The following is a 14,525-nucleotide window of genomic DNA, read 5'->3' as shown; positions in this document are numbered from 1 at the left end:
TGTCTTAAAGGGCTCATATGACACAATATGACCCACTAAGACATAATATGACCCATAACGACCAAATATGGTGTCTTAAGGGGTCATATGGTGTCCTAAGGGGTCGTAGGACACCATATGACCCCTATGGACACCATAGGACCCCTTATGACACCATATGGTGTCGTAAGGGGTCATATGGTGTTGTAAGGGGTCGTAGGACACAATATGACCCAAAGCGACCCAATATGATGTAATAACATGTTGTATGGTTTCCCAAGACACCATATGACCCCTATAGATGCCATAGGACTCCTTAAGACACCAAACCATGTTGTTAGGGGTCATATGGTGTCCTATGAACCCTTATAACCTCTTAAGACACCATATGACCCCTAATGACACCATATTGGGTTGCTTTGGGTCATATTGTGTCCTAAGGGGTCATATTGTGTCCTACGACCCCTTAGGACACCATATGACCCCTAACAACATGATTTGGTGTCTTAAGGGGTCCTATGGTGTCATTAGGGGTCATATGGTGTCCATAGGGGTCATATGGTTTCCATAGGGGTCATATGGTGTCTTGGGACACCATATGACCCCTAATGACACCATATTGGGTTGCATTGGGTCATATTGTGTCCTAAGGGGTTGTAAGACACAATATGACCTCTTAGGACACAATATGACCCAAAGCAACCCAATATGGTCCCAGTAGGGGTCATATGGCATCCTAAGAGGTCATAAAGGTTCATGGGACACCATATAACCCCGTAGGACACCATATGACCCCTAACGACACAATTTGATGTCTTAAGGGGTCCTATGGTGTCCTAAGACACCATATGACCCCTAGGGACACCATAGGACCCCTAACGACACCATAGGACCCCTTTAGACACCAAATAGTGTTGTTAGGGGTCATATGGTGTCCTAAGGGGTCGTAGGACATAATATGACCCCTTAGGACACAATATGACCCAAAGCAATCCAATATGGTGTCCATAGGGGTCATATGGTGTCTTGGTCGTAGGACACAATATGACCCCTTAGGACACAATATGACCCAAAGCAACCCAATATGGTGTCACTAGGGGTCATATGGTGCCCCAAGACACCATATGACCCCTATGGACACCATATGACCCCTATAGACACCATAGGATCCCTTAAAGACACCAAATCATGTTGTTAGGGGTCATATGGTGTCCTAAGGGGTCATAGGACACAATATGACCCCTTAGGACACAATATGACCCAAAGCGACCCAATATGGTGTCATTAGGGGTCATATGGTGTCCTAAGAGGTCATAAGGGTTCATGGGACACCATATGACCCCTAACGACATGATTTGGTGTGTTAAGGGGTCCTATGTTGTTGTTAGGGGTCATATGGTGTCCATAGGGGTCATATGGTGTCTTGGGACACCATATGACCCCTAATGACACCATATTGGGTCTCTTTGGATCATATTGTGTCCTAAGGGGTCATATTGTGTCCTACGACCCCCTAGGACACCATATGACCCCTAACAACATGATTTGGTGTCTTAAGGGGTCTTATGGTGTCATTAGGGGTCATATGGTGTCCATAGGGGTCATATGGTGTCTTGGGACACCATATGACCCCTAATGACACCATATTGGGTCATTTTGGGTCATATTGTGTCCTAAGGGGTCGTAAGACATAATATGGCCCCTTAGAACACAATATGACCCCTTAGGACACAATATGACCCAAAGTGACCCAATATGGTGTCATTAGGGGTAATATGGTGTCCTAAGAGGTCATAAGGGTTCATGGGACACCATATAACCCCCTAGGACACCATATGACCCCTAACAACACCATAGGACCCCTTAAGACACCAAATCATGTCGTTAGGAGTCATATGGTGTCCTAAGGGGTCGTAGGACACAATATCACCCCTTAGGACACAATATGACCCAAAGCGACCCAATATGGTGTCATTAGGGGTTATATGGTGTGCCAAGACACCATATGACCCCTATGGACACCATATGACCCCTAACGACACCATAGGACCCCTTAAGACACCAAATCATGTCGTTAGGAGTCATATGGTGTCCTAAGGGGTCGTAGGACACAATATCACCCCTTAGAACACAATATGACCCAAAGCGACCCAATATGGTGTCATTAGGGGTCACATAGTGTCCCAAGACACCATATGACCCCTATGGACACCATATGACCCCTAACGACACCATAGGAACTCTTAAAACACCAAATCATATCGCTAGGGGTCATATGGTGTCCTAACGACATGATTTGGTGTCCTAAGGGGTCCTATGGTGTCGTTAGGGGTCATATGGTGTCTTGGGACACCATATGACCTCTAATGACACCATATTGGGTAGCTTTGGGTCACATTGTGCCTTAAGGGGTCATATTATGTCCTACAACTGCTTAAGACACAATATGACCCAAAGCGACACAATATGGTGTCATTAGGGGTCATATGGTGTCCCATATGGTGTCCTAACGACATGATTTGGTGTCCTAAGGGGTCCTATGGTGTCGTTAGGGGTCATATGGTGTCTATAGGGGTCATATGGTGTCTTGGGACACCATATGACCTCTAATGACACCATATTGGGTAGCTTTGGGTCACATTGTGCCTTAAGGGGTCATATTATGTCCTACAACTGCTTAAGACACAATATCACCCAAAGCGACATAATATGGTGTCATTAGGGGTCATATGGTGTCCCAAGACACCATATGACCCCTATGGACACCATATGATCCCTAAAGACACCATAGGACCCCTTAAGACACCAAATCATGTTGTTAGGGGTCATATGGTGTCTTACAACCCCATAGGACAACATGTGACCCATAACGACACAATTTGGTGTCTTAAGGGGTCATACGGTGTCCTTGGACACCATATAATACCTATGGACACCATATGACCCCTAATGACACCATATGGTGTCATAAGGGGTCGTATGTTCTCCTTAGGGGTCATATGGTGTCCTAAGAGGTCATAAGGGTTCATGGGACACCATATGACCCTCTCTCTCTCTCTCTCCCCTAATCTCTCTCTCTCTCTCTCCATCTCTCTCTCTCTCTCTCTCTCTCTAAAAATCTCTCTCTCTAAAAATCTCGCTCTCTCTCTCTCTAAAATATGACTAATAAAATCCGATATTGGATTTAATCGGATATCAGATTTCTGCCATCGCCATTAATGTGGTAGTTCAATAAATAAAAGGTGGCAATGGGAAAATTTTTGGGGACCACAAATTTATACATTAAAATCGGATATCCGATTTTAGTACAAAAAAAACGAAAAAAAAGCCTTGTGGGCCATTTTGTGGATTCCAACATCCCACAGTCTGCATATTTTGTTTTCTGTCAAGGATCATGAATTTTTAGACAGCTAGAGACAAATTTCTGCTTTTGGGAGATTCTTAAAGTGAAAACTTACATTGTGAATCATGTAGGAGCATATGTGTGGAGGGAAATGGGGAGTAGTAGTCATCGGAAGTCTAAACGCAAAAGAGAACTTTCAAATGACCAAATTGAAGTGTATAGAGAAAGAGATAGAGAATTCCATAGGAGGAGAAGACAAGTTATGTTAAATATTGCTAATGTTACTTCAAGTGAAGAGGAAATTGAATTTGAAAATGTGCTACAAGTTATTAAAAATGAAAATGTAGATTTTGAAAGTGAAAATATTGAAAATTTTCAAAATGTTGAAAGTGATAATGAAAATGCTCAACATGTGGAAAATGTTGACATACGAGGTGAAAATGTGGAAAACTTTAACATTGAAGGTGGAATTGCTCAACCAAGTGAGCCATATGTAACACCTAATTACTTTAGAAATGAAGACCCTCTCATGGATGAAAGACAAATTCTATATCCAAGACCTTCAAGAACCCCAAAATGGCTATTTGAAATCAATGAGAAAATTATTGTGAATCTTGAAGGCAAGAGATCAACAAGAACCGTTCGGTTGTGGGCTACACAACTTTTCAACCAAAATTTTAGCAATAAGACATTGACCAAGAAATGCCAACTCTTTGTTCAATTGATAAAGATGATAAAGATGAGACCATTGCTAAACAAATTGAAGATTCATATGAACAAGAAGATGGAGAGAAATTCTATGATTGCAAAAAATTTATTTGACACTCTTAATTCTATTGGAAAGAATCCAAAGAAAGAGATAAGAGAGCCATTTGAAGAGTGATTACAACCTCCTTAGCAAGCCATCAATTGAAGAAGGCTTGTCAAATGAGACAAACTTGTGTTGATTTTAACATAAACCATAAAACTTTGGATAGAGAACTTGCATGAAGACAAAAACTTGACGATCCACTTCAACAAGATACATGGGCATTTGGTGGGAGGCTTCCACATGTTGATAGAAAGTTGACTGACAATGTGAAGGAGGAGATTCAACAATTTTGGCACTCTAATTCTAGAGTGTCACCCAATGTAAAGGACATTTTGAAATTAAGAATTAGCAACCGAGACCGTACACCACATCCCAAACATTTCTTGGAATCAAGCCAAACAATGTTGTACAAATTTTTTTGTGAATTACATCCAACTTTGCAAATATCACAAAGGGCCTTTGAATCTTTGAAACCATTTTATTGTGTTCCTCTTAATATTCATAATACTTGTTGCAAGTACCATGTGGATTTTTCAATGTACCATGAACTTTTATGTCATATTTGTTCTACGACGCATACTAATGAGATGTTGCAGAAGTGTGGTGCAATTCTATTTCTGAGATCATCAAGAGACTTGCAATATATATTTTTATGCCCTAGAGATGATGGCTTCTATTTCTATAGAAATGATTGTTTGAATGAGAAGTGCTCAGAATGTAGTGGGTTGTCAAAGTTTGTTTCATGTTTTCATGAAGGCAGCGAACACAAGTTTGAAAAGAATTATGTTGAGAAAAAAAGATACGAGACAGTGAAATATACTTTGAAGAGTGGAGGTGAAGGTTCTAGATGCGAATTAGTCTAAAGAGAAGTGAGTATTGCTGATTTTATTTTGGATTTTAAGGAAAATATTTTCTACAAGTATGCAAGGCACACCCATAGGTCTCAGTGGTTGGATCAATAGTTCAGGATGTATAAGAACTCTTTCCCGAATGGCACTATTGTATCAGTGGTTGATTTTGTAGAGAACTATACATTGCAACCACAGAATGAGGTACAGTCTCAGTACTACAATTCAGTCCAGATTGCTATTTTTGTTCACATTACATATAGACATGCTCCTGATAGTACAAAAGAGGACATGAAGATAATCAAGGAGTATAGATCACACTCCTCCGAGTATGTGCAACATTCTTTCAAGAATTTTTTTGAGTTCTTGCATGAGAAATATATTGCAATTGACCGACATATAATATGGTCAGATAATTGTACGGGTCAATTCAAGAATGCCCATATATTTTATTGGTTGAGTAGAATGCATGTAGAGAGGTGTATACCTCATATTTGGTGTTTGTTTGAGGCAGGACATGGGAAGGGAGAGCATGATGGAGCAGGTGCATGTTTGAAGAGAGATTTAGTTAAGGAGAAATTGAGGATTTCAGGTGCAAATTTCTTCGATGCATGTTCTATTGTTGATTGGTGTAGTTCAGCATTGTCACATGGAGGTACTCTTGATTCAGCAATGAACAAATTCTTTTGGTTGGTTGAGGAGGGAACAGTGGGAGATAGATTGGATTGTCAAACAATTAAATATTCTTCAAAGATGCATTCATTTCTCAGCTCAAATGCAAGTACATGGACCATTTGGACATGAGTGTTGGCTTGTTTTTGTCAGAGTTGTGTTTGATGTGATTGGGATCAGTGCGAGTCAAGTGAGTGGGTTGATACGTGGGTTCCCCACTATCTAACTCCTTTATCTCAAACAATATCCTTGTCAAACGATGACATGGAAAGTTCACTTGAGTATGATCATCCATCAGATCTTGTACAACCAGGACATGTTTTTGCAGTTGTCGCACCACAAGGGAATGAAGAGAGATCAAAATATTGGTTGGCACAATGTGTACAGGGAAAACAAAAGCTAGCACAACCAGTGACAGATGATGACAGGTTCACATATCCTACAGGTTCAGTTGTTGTTGTGGGAACTTGGTTGTGAACATACATGATTAGAAAGAATGGCATACCTGCATTTGAAGACTATGAGCAACACAAAACCATTATAATGTATTCACACCTTATTATAGCTACAAATGTCAATTTGTTGAAGCATCAAGCAAAACTGAAGACCAAAGAGCTCTGGACAGTGACTACTGTTGATCATGAAGCAATATTGGATACTCTCAAGCAAAGACATGACCCTTCAGGCACACTTGACTAGTAGGTCTTTAACGGTGCCTTATTTTTTTATCATGCATTTCATTTCAAAACAATGATCATTAAACCTTAATGATCAAGTTTGTTACATGTATATTAAGGATGTGTTGAAAATGCAGGTCTATTGATGAACATTTTTTTTTGGCAACATGGTTTTTGCATGCACATAGTAGGTACACTCGATATAATCAGAAGGGATGTATTTTTGCAACATGACTTATTATCATGAATTTGATGAGCTTTACAATTTTTGTTATTAGAGAACACTATCTGACAATTTTTTATGATATAATTATCGCAAAACCTTTATGCTCATGCAGGTCCTTTTTTATGATATACAATAGTATCACATTATGATTTTTGCATCAACATAGTGGGTTCTATTGATATAATTAGAAGGGATGTATTTTTGTGGTATATAATCCAACCTTTTCATTTATTATCATGCATTTTAGTTGAAGTGATTATCATGAAGCCTTTATGTTCATCCATGCATTTTATGTGTAGACTAACAATTCTTAAAAATACAGGTTCATGCTAGATCATTCGTCGTTGACAAGATCATCTCTTGGTGATGGTACGTATTTCTTTGTGCATTAAAGAGATAAAATTTTGTACATAAACATTAAGTCAAGTGAATGTATTTCTATTTAGAAATGACCATATCTAACCATAGCCTTCAACCATGCAGAGAAATGCAGTGAGAAGGGCTTTAATCAACATGCGTCTTTCTTCAAAGTTATGCTTGTATACTTACAGAGAAACTGGTAAGTTTCATAATTATGCAATCTTGTACATCTTAAAATTTTTTCAAATGATCTATTTATAATTTCCCAAACTAATTTTTATTAAGTGTTATAATTTGTTTCTTGTAGCACATTCATTCCCCATAAAAAGGTTACTTATTTTGGTCTTCATTTATATGCAGACATTGTTGTATGTAAGCTTTTCTCTTAGGACATGAGGATGTCTAATGCAGATGAAGTGGGATGTTGTATTTGTATATGGATGTGAATTGATGTAACATTGTTATGATGATATACAATGTCCATGAGCAAACTGGTTTAGTTATATTGATGATAATGTCCATGTATCTATACATGAGTACATTGGTGTAGTTGTATTGATAATGAAAAACAAATCATGTTTGCATATCCCTTCATGGATGTCACATGCATTTGTAATGGTAATTATGTGTATACAATACATGGAAATACTGATGATCATTATGTGTCTACAGTGTAATGCTTGTTTATATATAATTTTAGCATTTAGGGCACTCAAGGGACAATGCCAGTAGGGTATGACCCCGAGCGTTTGAATGAGTGGGGGGGGAAAATAGGAGCATGCATAGGGTAATAATGCCTAATAGGACATGTCAGAGCTGACGGTTCGTCATCGCAATGAGCAGAATGAGAAATTGGCCATGCAACAACATTCGATTGAGTGAGACTGATGATTTTTTCCCCAATAGAAAAATTACTGCCCTAATAAAACCGTAGGGCAACTTGAAAAACTAAGATAGGATTTTTTAGGGACCCCTCTCATGTCCTCGTAGGTTCACATGGATCATTTGCAGGTGCCACAGATTCCGAGTTAGGGCCCGTCAAAGTTTGAAAATTTTTAGCACTTAGGACGCTCAAGGGACAACGTCGGTAGGGTATGACCCCGAGCGTTCAAACGAGTTGGGGGGAAAAATAGGAGCATGCATAGGGTAATAATGCCTAATTGGACATGTCAGAGCCAATGGTTCATCATCGTGATGAGAAGAATGAGAAATTGGCCACACGACAACATTCGATTGAGTGAGACTGACGATTTTTTTGCCAACAGAAAAATTGTTGTCCTAATAAAATCGTAGGGTAACTTGAAAAACCAAGATAGGCTTTTGTAGGGACCCCTCTCATGTCCTTGTAGGTTCAAATAGATCATTCCCAGGTGCCATGGAATTTGAGTTAGGGCCCATCAAAGTTTGACAATTTTTAGCACTTTGGGCGCTCAAGGGACGACGACGGTAGGGTATGACCCCGAGCGTTTGATCAAGTGGGGGGGGGAAATAGGAGCATGCATAGGGTAATAATGCCTAAATGGACATGTCAGAGCTGATGATTTGTCATCACGATGAGAAGAATGAGAAATTAGCCATGCGACAACATTCAATTGAGTGAGACTGACGATTTTTTTGCCAACCAAAAAATTGCTGCCCTAATAAAACCGTAGGGAAAATTGGAAAACCGAGATAGGATTTTGTAGGGACCCCTCTTGTGGCTTCGTAGGTTCAAACAGATCATTCGCAGGTGCCACAGATTTCGAGTTATGTCCCGTCAAATTTTGACAAATTTTAGCACTTAGGGCGCTCAAGGGACGATGTCGGTAGGGTATGCCCCGAGTGTTCATTCGAGTGGGGGGAAAAATAGGAGCATGCATAGGGTAATAATTCCTAACTGGACATGTCAGAGCCGACGATTTGTCATCACGATGAGCAGAACGAGAAATTGGCCACGTGACAACATTCGATTGAGTGAGACTGACAATTTTTTTGCCAACCAAAAAATTGCTGCCCTAATAAAATCGTAGGGAAAATTCAAAAACTAAGATAGGCTTTTGTAGGAACCCCTCTCATGGCTCCATAGGTTCAAACAGATCATTTGTAGGTGCCACAGATTCTGAGTTAGGGCCCGTCAAAGTTTGACAATTTTGGGCACTTAGGGCGCTTAATGGATGATGCCGGTAGGGTATGACCTTGAGCGTTCAACCAAGTGGGGGAGGGAAATAGGAGCATGCATAGGGTAATAATGCCTAACTAGACATGTCAGAGCTGACAGTTCATCATCGCGATGAGCATAACGAGAAATTGGCCACACAACAACATTCGATTAAGATCGACGATTTTTTTGTCAACCAAAAAATTGTTGCCCTAATAAAACTGTAGGGAAACTTGAAAAACTGAGATAGGATTTTGTAGTGACCACTCTCATGGCACCATAGGTTCAAATGGATCATTCACAAGGGCCACGGATTTTGAGTTAGGGCCCATCAAAGTTTGACAATTTTGAGCACCTAGGGTGCTCAAGGGACGATGCCGGTAGGGTATGAACCTGAGCGTTCGACTGAGTGGGGGGGGAAAATAGGAGCATGCATAGGGTAATAATGCCTAACTAGACATGTCAGAGCTGACGATTCATCATCACGATGAGCTGAACGAGAAATTGGCCACATGACAACATTCGATTGAGTGAGACTGACGTTTTTTCGCCAACCGAAAAATTGCTGCCCTAATAAAACCCTGAGCATTCAAACAAGGTGGGGGGGAAAATAGGACCATGCATAGGGTAATAATGAATTGTATCAAGTATTGTTCATTAAATGAATTGTATTGTATTATTCATTAAATGAATTATATTATTGTATTGTTCATTAAATGAATTGTATTGTTCATTAAATGAATTATATTGTTCATTATACAAACAACACTTACGATGAAATGAAATGAATTGTATTGTTCATTAAATAACCATTATTAACCATTGTTAATTATTGGAATGAAGATTAAATATTTCCATGATAACACCACGCACAGATGAGCAACAATTTATATGATCGAATATCAACTTCTATATATAGAAAAATATCAAATGATTACAAATGTATGTCCATACACAAATATGGCATAAACGCCAACTAAAACAAAATGTATGTCTAAATACGTGAATGTATGTCCATATACAAAATATACATGCCAAATAGACATGTAAGCATCCCAAAACTATCTATAACATCCTAAGCTACTGATGGATCATCAAAATCGATACTCTTCACCACACTGCTCGGCTCTGAAGGATCCTACACAAGAAAAACAAACCACGATTAATATTAGTTATATTATATAATTCACATTTGAAAAGTTAACATAAAAATGAACTATAATTGAACTATTCATGTTTACCTCATCTCCACGTTTTCTCTTCAGCTTTGCAGTACTCTTGATGTATGTCTTCGGTAGAGGAGGTATGTTTTGAATATTTTCATACACAACCTACATATGTTCATAAACATGACATTGATACAAGTTAGCATATAATTGTCACTGATAATAACAAATTATATCTACTAATCAAAAAATAAAATAAACACACATCTACTCGAGGCATCTCTTCTTGTTCTTCAGGTATACTGGGTGTAGTCATCAAGGATGTGAAGCCAAGAATTCTTTATATATATACACAACAAGTATATGAAACTATCAATCTATGTCTAGATATGTATAATCATTATAAGTTATTTAAACTATTCATTCAATCATATTTGCATTCAATTACCTTTCCCTTGTCTCCAACTGCACTACCAGATCCTAAATCATGCTGCCCCGCACTCGTGTTGCTTGTGCCCTACAAGAGTAAAATAATATATACATGCAAGTTACTACATAATCTAATTAATACCAAGATAAATGATGAGCATGTATGTACAATAAAATACAAACGACTAGGTGCAAAAATATATGTACCGTCAAGCTATCAAGGCCAAGTGAAATGGCCGACAAGGTGCCCTCCTGAATCTGTCTCAACTCATCCTCGACCATCAACTATTAAATAGACCATGCAAATAAAAATTAGTACTTAATATTATCTAGATTATAAATATTTTATTAAAATATAACATGAACTGTAAAAATACAAATCTTACCACTACATCATCAATGTATGATGATGATGCCTCCTTGCCTCTAGCATGTGAGGACTCCCTAGGGTATCCTCCAGTTTGTGTAATAATATATGGTGCATCATGCATCTCATAATCTGCATTGTCCATAGGAGGATCAATGAGTTGTACAATTGAACCCAATCATACGTGCCCACACATGACACAACTATGGGGAATGCATATGTGTGGAGCCAAGGATGATGTGTCAATGCCACCGGATGCACCGCTACCATCAAGAGTAGGCTGAGCTACCGACACAACTTGAGAAACCAAAAGGCTACTCAAAGAGTGAATAGTCAATATGGTCTATGAAGCTGCCTCACAAATGATATCAGGATGCTGCACTAGAGGTGGGGGATCAACAGGAGGAGGGGGGACATATGGGCCCTGGAATACTCTGACTGCCCCAGGTCTATTTTGGGGCATACCTAAACCTACACCCTGGAAAGGTTGGATGTCAAATTAGTTCACATGTTTGCGTAAAACAAACTCAGCATACAATTTTTTTATGAAATAGGAGGGATATAAAGATTGTTGTTGGGTGGTTTGTCGAAAACCATCCACCAACAATCCCAAAAAATTTTCACAATCCCATCATTTGTGCACCATTTAATAGAAAGTTTTTTTTTTGGGGATCTACGAGTTGACCAGTGCGGGGATTGACAAACAATGAGGCGATATCGGCTTTGGATATCTCGAGATCCTTGATATCCTTATACGACAAGCCATTTGCATATTTTTCCCTCATAGAATCTTGCCACAAAAGGGCAGCATTGTGCTCCTCAGTCATGGTTTCCATACTCTTTATGATCAATGTGAGAGGATCAAACATTGGGTTTAGACGAGGGATCCTACGATATACTTCTGCAATCCCCCTCAATTCATTCAAATTTTGTGCAATCAAATCTTGAATTGAGGGGGGGTTTGGCAAATGAGGGTTTGGTTGTTGCAGTTGTGGTTGGTCAGTGTTTTCATTGTTATCCCCCATTTTTAACCTAATTGAATGTAAACAATTAAATTTAGTTAACAAATTTAAACAATTAGGTATTTGATTTAAAAAAACCTAGTTTTCATGAAAAAACCCAAATTTTCAATGAAAAATCAAATAAACATTAACAAAAAATACAAAAAATGAATGAAACTGATTGAAAACGATAAAATTCTTACCTTTCAATCTATTTTTTAGCATTTTTTTGCCAAAACACCAGATATCGGATTTTGATAAAATCGTGCATCTTGTGAGCTAAAAATGACTCACGTGCTATCACTGTCAAAATATATTTGTCTCAGAAAATTGGATATCGGATAAAATTGGATTTTATCGGATATCCGATTTTTATACTTAAATTATTTTAAAATAACATATATAATATAATAATATATTATATAATATATTATTATATTATATAATACGTATTATATTATATTATAAAATATAATTATATATTATATATTATAATATTATAATATATATAATATAATATAATATTGTATATTAATACAATATTATATTATATATTATATAATATTATATAATATATATAATGTAATAATATATTATATAATATAATAATATATTATAATATAATATTATATAATATAATAATATATTATATATTATATAATATGTAATATATAATATATTTTTTAAATTAAAATTACAAATAAAAATCGGATATCTAATTTGCATAGGTAGTTACCAAGTCAAGGTGTACTGACACCCAGGCCAAGCAAAAGGTCAACACGAATTTTTGCATTTTTAGGCAAGTGAAGAAGGCTATTTTTTTCACATCGCCACTTTTTGGCCCCCCTTGATCCCGCACTAACCCCCTTACAAAATATATCTCTTTTAAACTTGTCTACAATTGAAAGGGACTGATCACCTAAGTGTCGAATCAATACTACTTGGAGATGTATTTGATTATGGTGTCAAAATTCAACACACTTGGTGTTAGTTTGTTTAGTCTGATAGACACATTGAAGGTATCACTTAACTAGTTTATTTGAATCATTCAATACAATTCTCTGAGAAAGCATAAGATAAGGATCTCTTCTTGTGGGCAACTTCCCATGCATTAGTGATTTAAAGTTGGTTTAATCATTTAATGTTGGCTTAACCTCCATCTAGAACAAGGCTCTTAGCTGGCATTCAAATAAACCTTTGGCAGTCATCAACAAGATGAGATTGTGAGTTTTCTTTCCATTCAACACATCCCCGACTTTCAGAAATAGTTGTGTTTTGTTCCTTGTTTCTAACAAAGTTGCACTGTTGGCTATGTTCTTTCTAGATTTTGGGGATGGTGGGGGACATAAATTAAAATAAACTAGCACTTGCACCTGAATGAGGTGCAATGGTTAAGCCGATAGTAATTTATATAATTTGATTTCACTTCAACATATTCCTACAAATTTTGTTGAAATAAATTAATTTCTAATGTTCATAGTTATATTAAATGTGAGGAACCGAACTATCACAAATTTTGTCATAAATTTCAAAACTATTTATTTGTCACAGTTACAAAAGATCGACTTGATTTGGTTGAGGTTTTTGAAGAAAGCACATTGTTTTTAGAAAACTTATTAATTTGATCAATAAGCCAACTGAAAAGCTTTACGTTCTTGGATCAAACTCAAAGGCTTTATATTTTGCTCATTTCATAAACATAATGAAGCAAAAAATTTAGCATGTAATGTTTGAAAGGTTCTAAGAAGAAAAATGATATTAAACTTATCTTGTGGTCAAAATATTTAAATCATTTCAAATACATTGTCCAACAACCTTCCTCTATGGAGAGATTTCCCTCTTATGTGAAATGGAGGGTAATGATAAGTTAAAAACAATGAGAATTTTGTTAGATTAAATTAATTGATGTTTTTGTCAGCACAAACCATCTACTCACGTTAGATTAAAATAATCGACGTTCTTGTCAGCACAAGCCATCTTCTCATGTTAGATTAAAATAATTTATGTTCTTTTCAGCATAAGCCGTCTACTCACAAAGTTAATGTTTTATGTAGAAAATTTTAAATACAATCGACAATAATTTAACTCATATCTTTAGTTTAAATTAGTGAGCTTCACTTTAGCAACCATGTAAATCTCTATCTATTTCTCTGTTTGTTTATTTTGTATTGAGCTAGACTGGTTTGAGCTTAATTTCTTGTTGGATTTAAATACTATATTTTAGATTTTGGTTTGTCGAGTTTATTGTCAAATTTAAAAATACATAAGTTTTATTTGGTTAATATATGGTGTCTCTATAATTAGATCTTCTATTGGTTGGAGGTGACAAGGAATTAGGGGTATGCAATTTTTATATGTAAAATTGTGAATCTAGTATGAAGATAATAGTTTAGTAAGATTTCAGAATTATGACACTTTGTAAATTGTAACTAGTTTTATAAAAAAAAATCATATTTTTGGACCTTTTGATATTTTATTATATTTTTTCTTTTTATTCATATTGTAGACG

Source organism: Cryptomeria japonica, chromosome 2, assembly GCF_030272615.1.
Source record: "Cryptomeria japonica chromosome 2, Sugi_1.0, whole genome shotgun sequence".
Taxonomy (NCBI): Eukaryota; Viridiplantae; Streptophyta; class Pinopsida; order Cupressales; family Cupressaceae; genus Cryptomeria; species Cryptomeria japonica.
The sequence above is the reverse complement of the archived record's forward strand: the minus strand, read 5'-3'. Positions refer to the sequence as shown.